The sequence below is a fragment of the Dromaius novaehollandiae genome, chromosome 6, assembly GCF_036370855.1.
Source record: "Dromaius novaehollandiae isolate bDroNov1 chromosome 6, bDroNov1.hap1, whole genome shotgun sequence".
Taxonomy (NCBI): Eukaryota; Metazoa; Chordata; class Aves; order Casuariiformes; family Dromaiidae; genus Dromaius; species Dromaius novaehollandiae.
In genome coordinates, this window is record NC_088103.1 from 11,689,621 (window position 1) to 11,699,475 (window position 9,855).

A 9,855-nucleotide genomic window follows, 5' to 3' on the forward strand; every position below is an offset into this window, starting at 1 on the left:
AGACTTTATTTTTCTTGCCTCCTTTTCTCTGTCCCCCTGCAACTCTGAGCATTCCTACCCATTACTGCCTCCTAAGCTCTGCTGACCAAGCAGGGGGAGTCCCTCTGTGAACTGATCCTCGACTTGATTCAAGTTAATACCACCACACTTGGAAAAGCAAATGGGGTTGCAGCACTGGCAGAAGCTCAGTATTTCTTCCAGCTCCTAGCCTACTTCTGAAGAACAAAGCAAGCAAAATAAATCCAAAAAATTGGACAAGCTTCTGTCCTGTTTTGGTATTATACATACTTGCACACTCCCTGACACAAAACTTGCTTTAATGTGGTATCTTCTTTGATTTAATTATAACAGAAGAAATAAAGTGAATAATATGCTGTATTATTGCCATATATTCTGGATTTGACCACGGGCATCTTTTTCTCTAAAGGAAAATAGTTGGGGAGGAGAGGGAGGAAATCAACTCTCCCTTCCCCCAGTGCATAGGTATTTCTAGAAGGGAACCATGCACTCCTTATTGTACCACTGGTAATTAACTGATCAAAGATGTTAAAAGAATTTTCCTATTAGTCCTGCTAAATACAGAAGAAAGTAAGGAATAACCATAACATGCCACATAATGTGACAAATGGTGGCTGAGAATATTTCAGATGGCCACTCTATCTCACCTTAAATACTGAAGTAACTGTAAACAACTTCTATGTTATTTTGAAGAATGAAATATATCTGAAAATCTAGTGTACTCATGCTAGTAATCAGTACTTTAGAAATTCTAGCTTAGAACAGAGCTATTATCTTTTTCAACATCTTCATAGAAAGTCAGGTGAAATACAACTTTTATGAAGTCAGGCTGTTCTAAAACAAACTTTTTTTTTAAAGGAAAAGCTTGTAAACAAATAACATCTCTTTCTCTAGAAAGAAAGAAAAAAGCCACATTTTTGCAAGTCAGAAATGTACTGTTGTCTTACTGTCTTTTAAATTTAGACACATCACTAAAATCTTTCATGTATTTCTTTTACAGATGTTCAGAAAGAAGCTAAGGGTATCGTAAAAAGTAAAATTACAGGAACAGTTTGTTTGTGGCAGGAAGTCTTGACTTGATCCCAAAACAGCAATCGACGCTATGAAGAAAAGTTTATATAAGTTATTAAATCACTTATTTTAGGCAAGTAAGAATTTTATCCTGCTTTTTCTAGTTATCCTTTGAAGAAATCTTTTTCCTCAGCTCTAACATGTCAATTTTCAGCTGTCATCCAGTTTCATTTTTACTGAGAAAAAGAAGAAATTGTCTCAGTACCGCCTCATTTTTAATTACTTTTCATCTGATAGCCTCTCTCTTTACCAGCCTTACATTTTTTCAATATTGTAAAATGAAATGCTACCTATGCTGATCACTTCTCTCTCCCTCTCTTTGCCAGCACTGTTAATTATTAGCTTGAGAAATTCTAGTAGTTATTATGACTAGTTATTATCTATAACAAAGCCATACAGATTATGATAAACATCTGTCTATAGGGGCATTTGCTTTATATCATCTTCATTACGTAACTAAATCCCGATAGAAAAAAAGGAGTTATTGTGGAAGTGGAGCACAAATATTTTTTTCCTTTAAGTGTAAATGTCATTTTTTGTTGAGCTAACCTCTATGAAAATTATTTGAAAGTGTACAGTGCCCATAATATACACTTTCCAAATACTTTTGGCTAGCCTTTATGAGTGCTTATTTAAGTGGCAGTTTTAAAGTTTGCAATTACCTATACATAAACCATCAAAAAGACAGGGAAAATACTAGAATATTTGAAGTTGGTCAAGGTGACTGCTCTGTACACATACTGTTTGTTAATGTATTCATAGGTGAATATAGGCATGCTGGACTGAACATCTTGCAAACTGCCAAACTATGGAGAAGAATGGAAAGCAGCAGAGTTTCCAACAAAGCAACTTTCTTGATAGCAGAAATAACTGTTTGAAAGTAAATGTAGTTTGTATGCTTTTGACTGGAGATGTTATTTAAATGCAACACTAACTTATTTTTTAAAATCTATACGGCTTGCAAAGCCCAATTACTAATCCATAAACCTATGGTTTCAGAGTTCTACCCAATCTTCCTAATTTTGCAGATAGCTGTCTATAAATCCAGGCCTCACACATGTGAAGGGGAAAGCAGGTGGTACGCATTGGGAATAGACGAAAGTACACGGCAGAAGAAGAGGCGATAATCAGTGTATCTCTATGTTGTATTAATTTTCAGTCCCTCCTCAGCTCTAGAGCCTCGCATTTTAGTAGGGTGCCAGAAGTCTGTAACAAGATGTGCTTTGCGCCAGTAAAAGCCCCTGACACGGGCACAGTTTTTAGTGACAAAAGCTGTATTCAGGGAGTGCCAACCTTTTTCGAAAAGAATATGCCTTTCAGGAAGCAAAGGCAGGACAGTTTAAGGGGGATATTTTCTGCACACACAGAGCAGTACACAAGTTACTGGTGCTGTACCAACACCAGAAGCACCTGTGGGGCAGACTCTTGCTTGCTTTCAGTATGTGAATAAGTTGAATAATCCTACTCCCTAACTGGAATGGACAGCAGAAACCACATGAAGGAAACCACAGTCATATTCATTTGGTTCCACATACAGGTGTCCTGTGTAGGCACACAACATCCCAGATTCCCTGTTGTATAGCATTTCTGCTCAGCACAGCAGGAGTGAGAGATTCCCACTCTCTGACAAATATGCTTACCATGGAAGATGGCAGGGTTGTATGCCATCCTTTGCCAACTGGCAGCAGTTACTAAAGCTAAGACTATATTATAAACTTTTGCCAGCCTTCTTGGTCAGGGGTGTAATGAGGCATGACGTGTGCCTGCCATAGCAGTGCCAGCAAATATCCCTACTGTAAACAGTTATGGTAACAAAACTGTTTTTACTGCTCTAACTTGTTTCTGTCAGACCAGAAATAATATTGCACGTGCAAAGAAAAGGCTCCAGTGTACCTCACTGGGACCTTCAAACATGCCCTCATAACAGTTCATGTAATACATCTGTGGGCTACTCCACATTCTTGTACCCGCATTTTTGTGTCACTTTATCTGCAGATCTCTTACCTTGTTTTCTGTATGCTCACATCTGCTCTTCCAGGTCCCACTCTAGAATGCTTCTGTCTGCAGCTGGCATTGCTCCTTCTTCCTCACAGGAGTAACTGTTACCACAAGCAGTCCAAGCAGCAGCTTGCTGCACTGTACTTGTAGCTCTCCATCCTGCTCTACACCTGCTTCTATCAGGCAGGGAGTATGTCCCCAGATGAAAGATTTGGAAGATGTGAAGCATGGCCCTGGGTATTCATTGCAGTCCAGATTCTTGGTTTAGGAAGATGGGAATACAGCACAGGGCCCAAGTTTGGGGAAGCAGAGTCACAAAGCCAGAACATATCCACAGGGCTGGCGTCTGAAGGCAGCACAGACACTTTCTTTTCTTCTTCAGAAGAACAGCATAAGGCTTCAGACTTTCAAAAGCAAGAGCCAACTTCAATACATTCCCTTTTCCTCTTCCAGCTCTCCATGCCAGGCAGGCTTTGTCCATACTTTGTTTCCGTCACAATTTCTGTAAAAGCTTTCTAAGACAGCCTCTCCCCTGCTGCTGGGCTGTGCCTGGTACACAGCTGGTTCCTGTTGGCTGCTTAGGCACAGGTGGGAGAGGTGTGGGGGCCACATTAGGCCTTGGGGGCAGGGAGGCTGCCTATCCTGTCAGAGGCACCTCAGGTTTGGTTGCTACTCATGGTGGCATCTCAGGTGCTGCAGATAATTCCTAATATACAGGAAAACAACCAGCATCTCAAACAGTGCTATGCACTAGATGCAAGCAATTCTTGGCTTTCTAAAAGTCAATATTACAACAAATCACAATACCAGCTTGTTTTGGTTTTGTTCCAATATTCATTTTTAACATTTGGAAACTTGATAAACATCAACTAAGAGGGAAGGCACTTGCTTGTGTTTGCAGATGAAATGGGAAAGCTTTCATTGACTGCAGTGGGGCTAGCATCAGTCTTGGAGAAAGTAACTTTCCATCTCTCACAGCTTAGTGTGACTGTAGAGACAGTCAAACGCTTGCTGAGGTAAACTGGAGTGACTTTGGTGGAGCCAGATTAGAAGTAGAGCATATGGCTCACAGGACCCTTGGAAGAAGCCTTTAACTGGCTGTTCAGAGTTTGCTTATAGATAGCTCTTTGAAGAAATACATTTTCAATTACTACAACTCTTGTGAGTTATGAATGAATGTTGAAAACATTGTCAGTAGCTCACCGAGAAATTTAAATCTAACAGCTTTTCCTGGAAAAAATTAAAAATATGGTCAGTGCACAACCAGCCAGGACATAAAGATACTAAGTGATGTGTTCTTGCTATGAGCTTTGTTTTTACAAGTTATGCTATCATATTGCACAGTCCCCATTCATGCCAAGACCACAAAATTGTAGGTATAGCAGTTCCCCAAGCATCACAATATGATCTGCTCTTAACTACAGCAAATGAGTAATAACCATTTCAATTTCACAGCAGTTTATATGATGTGTATCTATTAAAACAGCTTGGCTTTTTATTGTTGTTTCTAATAACTCAATAATAAAACCAAATCACAGTATTCTTGATTAAGAACCTAAATTACAGTGATCAAGCTCTACAATTCTCAGTCCCAAACCATACTGTACTGCTACGGGTTCTATAGCACAGTTTATAACCCTACTCTTGTTTAGCTTACTGGTATTTTGCTGGATATGATCCAGTTCATAAGCAAACCTTAACAGCTTTGAATATTTTCATGTATGATACTTTAATGGATGGCTAGACATTTAAACTGACCTTCTTCACACTTCATCTACAGAATTTCACTTAGTATTCTTTAGTATCTGTCAAACCTGTAACTTCTGTTTGAGCATATTCTCCATTTCATCATCACTCCATTGTGACAGAAGCCATTTGAAGGGTCTGAAAGGATCTTTTAAAAAACCTGTCATAATCATCTAGACTAAATATTCTCACTAATTCCTGCTCTGCCCACACATTTCTAATCATTGAAATCCAACTTGCTTCTGCCATTAGTACTTATCTCGCACTGCTACACTCATCACCTCTTCTGCCAAATTTTTATTATCAGAGGCATTTACACTGATAATACAGCTGTAAGTATTATCAGCACAAATTTCACATATACTACCTGCTCACTGTCTCTCTGCTTCCAGTTCTGTTAGTTCTCTCACATGCTTGTACAGAGCATTTCGATGTGAAATATTTCTGTGATATGCTGATGCAGGAACACCGCTGATACTAGACAGAATGGGAGTGTTAACTCAATTAGCCCTCTTTTAGGGCTACTTTACGTCACACTCAGGATTTGTTTGAGCTGAGTTAGTGCTAAGTCTGTTTTGAGTCCTGTATTGTTCCAAAATCAAGAATCATGTTAACCTGTGATCCTTTAATACGCTACTTTATTTTGTAAGAAATTATGTTATATTTTACTGACATCATCACTGGAGCTGAGCTAGCAGCACTCTGAAATGAAAAGGATAAGCAGTTCACAGCTCTTTAAGCTGTTATTCCAAATTGAGATGTCTCTGTCTCAGTCACAATTTCTTGAAGTCTGTTCGTAACCCAAAACCACTAGGAATTTACTTTGAAAAAACAAATCAAAATGGAGCAGATGTCCACAGTGTATGTGGCAGTGCAGAGAAGTCAGGCTAGTACTGACTGGTGTATCTGCACAGAACAATATTAACATGTTAGTGATGTACTGTGTCTGTGCTCGCAATTCCTGCTCTCATGAGGGCTTATTAATTATAGTGCAATGCCAGCTTGACACAGTCAGCTGCAAGTTCTCTGCAGCATGTACCATAGTGATTTGTAATCAAATCGAATCCTTGTTTGGTTCAAAAAAGCAAATTCAAATTTGCAGGTTCACTAGCATCACCTTTACTAGAATTGCTCTTTATGGGGGTGAAGTTACTACATGAAATCTGCTCACTTCACTGGAAATATCAACCCGTTAGGGCAGGTTCCCAGAACAACATAAAAGCAAACAAGACTTGAAATTCAAGATATCTTTTTTTAAAAAAAAAACAAAATCAGCATGATTTTGAACAGTATTGATCAACATTAGAAAAGACCAACAATTCTCAACAAGTAAGAATTCTTACCACTCTTAAATATTTGAAGGTCAAGATTTTCTTTGTATAATTCCTGCTCACTCTTTGTTCTCTCCTTTTAAGCAGTAATTGCCCATTTTAGTTAGCGGCATCTCAGATCTAGGAATTAGCTAATAGAATGGAGGGGAAAAAAAACTCTTTCAGATAAACTTCATTCTACATTTAGACAACATTAGTAGCTCAGTCCATATGCACACTAGGAAAGAACAAAAGATTCCTGAAGTATTTAGATATTTTATGTTGCCACTTAATGGCTAAATGTTTGAATATAACAAAGTTTGAATAAATTACCATAACTGTAAAAAATATGCTGAGTTACTGCATTCTGGTTGAAGGCAAGGATTACGTACTGCTGCATTAAATTCATGTGATACAGAAAGCTTACAAGAAGTCAAAAACTTACTTTTGTAATCCTCTGCTTTAATTCTAAGCCTGATTCAAGAAAACAAGGAAACTTCACTTAGAGCCATTAGCCAGATGTTAAAATGCATCCCTCCATGAAAATCATTATTAAAGAGACAAAAAGATTAGAAAAATTAAGTTTTTGCTGTTTTCAGTTTTCAAGGAGCTCAAAGATTATTAAGCCTACTGATGATAGGTATTGCAAACGAGAGGAAAGAAATATGTCATATTTATCAAATTAATTACCAATACGACTTTCAACACGTAGCACTAATAATGATTTGCTAATATCCTTCTAATCAAAGAATAGTTCTTTACTTGTAATTAACACTTCAGGCAAAGTCAAATTTTGCCTGTGTCTTATTTTTGCATTTCCTAGTAATAGTCATTTTCCTCACAGCATGTTTCTTGGTGTGAGTCTGACCAAAAGAGTTCCGTTTTAGATATTTATGTATCCAGTATCCTCTTGAACAGCTTTAGAGCAAACTTTCTGTGTGTTGCCTGTGACAGTGTCGGTGGCTAATTCAGTAATTTACCTTGTGACACACATGCTTAAGCCAAAATGTTTCTACTTAAAACAGATAGCTTTTAAGGTCTTCTATCTCCACTCCTGAGACTTGACAGCACCTGATAAAACCTAGACTCACACACACAGTGAGAACTGACCCAACCGTTACCTAGGGGAGAATGGGATTGGTGCCTCGCCATCTCAGGGGCCATGGGGTTCTCTACGCAGTTTCCAAATCCATACACACAGCCAATTCCACAGGAAACCTGCTTTATGTTATGATGTTGGCACTGAGCCTGTACTGCATTACACCATGCTATCTCCTACAAATAGCAGTCACATTCCTCCCTCCTGCCAGTATTGCCTTTAACAACCACAGCTGGTAGGATTAGACAAACCTCAGACAAGACACTACGAATACTCATCTAGACCTTTGAACTCAGGTTATTCCAAGCAGAAGATAAGCAGCCCTCAAAATGCTCTGGAATCAAAGCATAGTTGTTAAATACATTTGTCCCTCACGTAGCATCTATCCTTCTCTGTATCCTCTGCTCTGACATCTGCACACACTGCTACATGCTGGATCCTCAGAGACTGCTGAAGAAGAGATGGAAGCTGGAATACTGGGTGAGAGATAGGAATAAGGGTGTGTAAACACACAAATGTTCCAGTACATCATCTGTGTGGGAGAATCTCCCCGTATCAGCATCAGATCCAGCTTTGACAAGGCCCATGCATCTTACCAAGGGTGCTAAAATATCCTACCTGAAACTGCTATGATGTTTAACAAATATCCCCATATAGGCATGACAGAAGGAACAGCAGGCACAAAATACCTGGTTTAAAAGCACCTGTTTACCAGGACTGCTCATGAGGGAGTGAGGGAACAGCTCCAAGGCCCAGTTGGTCCAGGGCCAGGAGTATACAGATATTTTCAGAATGAAGCTGGTGCCTGCTGCCTTAAAGGCAGCCCAGTTGTTGGCAGACATCTGCTAATGGCAGTTGTCACCTAGTGGATTCAATCCGACGGGGGACAGGCCTTTAAGGTGCCCAGGGCTGCCTGCCCCTGGGGGGATAACCGTGCTATTCTGGGACACAGCAGTCTCCTTTGATCTGTTAGTCTGACACGCTCATGGATCAGATCAATTGAGAGCCCTAAACCGGAAAAAAGGTGATCAGGGTGGAGTGGGCCATTATAACATCCTGTCTCTCTACAGCAGACTACTAAAGCCATGGAATGAGAGGGGAAAAGGAGAAAGGAAAGAGAAGTATGGACTGAAGGATGATGTAATGTGTCCAAGAAGATTCTTCTTTGGCTTCACTCTGACAAGCAGTGGTGAGAGACAGGAGCTAGAGACATGAATGAGGCCCTGCAGCATGACTGAAGAATATGTGTTGATGGATCAGAACAGCTCACTGGAAAGGTACTCACACGTACAGGGTCTTCCAGCCTCCATGTCTAGGGCATCCTGAAAGATTTGTAAAGTTTCTGCTGTTAGGAACCATACAAAATTGAATGGTGTATCTACTAGCCTTATCCATGGTACAGTTCTGCGTAAATTTCTGTTAGGCAGAAAGGGAGAGAGCATACTGGAAATGTGGCGTCTCCACACTTCCTAAAAAATACCTTTGTCCATCTCTTACAACTGTTCTGTATTCTTCCTAATCTGCAGTATTGCAAACCTTCCTCAGAATAACCTTTTCCAGTAACAAGCTGTTCAGTGTTTTAATTAGTATCAGGACCATTTTGTGAATTTTGACTTCCGTGTCTGTTCTCACTTCACTTCACTCAGGAAAGTCTTTAGTAATCTTGAGCAGGTGCTCATTATATTCTTCTGCAAGACTTTTGCTTTTTGCTCATGGTTACTAAGCAGGAATCAAAGTCATTTCTATTTGACCATTAGTGTTTTGACTGCCTTGTGTCTTTCTAACCAAATTCTATGACCCTCTTTTTCCTACAGTAACAGCAGCAGATGATCTCGTTTTATTCTGTAGATTCAGAACATTCAGTCTTCAGGAAAGGGTCTTCTGAATCACAATTTTTCTGTAATGTTATAGAGCATAATCTGTATCTCTTCAAAAACTTATGAATACAGTTTTTAACAGTATTTTAGTCACCCTTTAAAATGGGGGGGATATTGTTTTTTTTTTGCTAACACCGTTAGATAATGTTAACAACAGCTACATCACAGTTGGAGAAAACACAATTACTGACAGCTTTTCTAAGAAGTTATAAAGCAAAAATGGAGTCACTTCTTTGCAATGGAAAGTTACAAACCTCCAAAATCAATGTGAGGAAAAAATCCTAACTTGTACAACAGCATCTTGTTTGGCAGGTATGAATACGTGTTCTGAAGCTATTTCAAGAAACGGCAAACAATCAAATAGAAACCCTGACAAAGAAACAGTAAATCCAACCTTTTTCATAGGCAAGTATCTTACAAAACATAATTCCAGACTGTTTTCAGGTCATATCAGGAGTGCCTGGGAATTACCAGTTTAATCAAATTATATTCATTTTTGCTTCATATGGTGAAGAGATGCAAGAGTCCTGTGTGTTTGCTTAGACACACAGAAAAGCACTTCTAAATGTGCTTCATCCTTTCTTCTCATATACATCATACAACTGGTAGCAAAGATGGAACTGATCTGAAGAATCTGAGATTACAACCTCATACCCTGTTGGGAGAGAAAAGATAATGCTGTGACCAAGACAGTGGAGCAGATGCAAGCCTTACTCTGACACAGACATCTTCTGTA

The 9,855-nt window shown here is 39.2% G+C and overlaps 1 long non-coding RNA gene across 1 annotated transcript in view; it reads right to left on the reverse strand.

Annotated features, from left to right (window-relative positions):
- LOC135328684 (uncharacterized) overlaps positions 1 to 8,654 on the reverse strand; it is a 78,489-nt gene extending 69,835 nt beyond the window's left edge. The window contains exons 1-3 of the long non-coding RNA XR_010389644.1: positions 8,528 to 8,654; positions 6,177 to 6,295; positions 3,094 to 4,317 (exon numbers count right to left, since the gene is read on the reverse strand). This is a non-coding gene — a long non-coding RNA (uncharacterized LOC135328684). The remainder of the gene's footprint in view (positions 1 to 3,093; positions 4,318 to 6,176; positions 6,296 to 8,527) is intronic.
- Between the last annotated feature and the right edge of the window lie 1,201 nt (positions 8,655 to 9,855).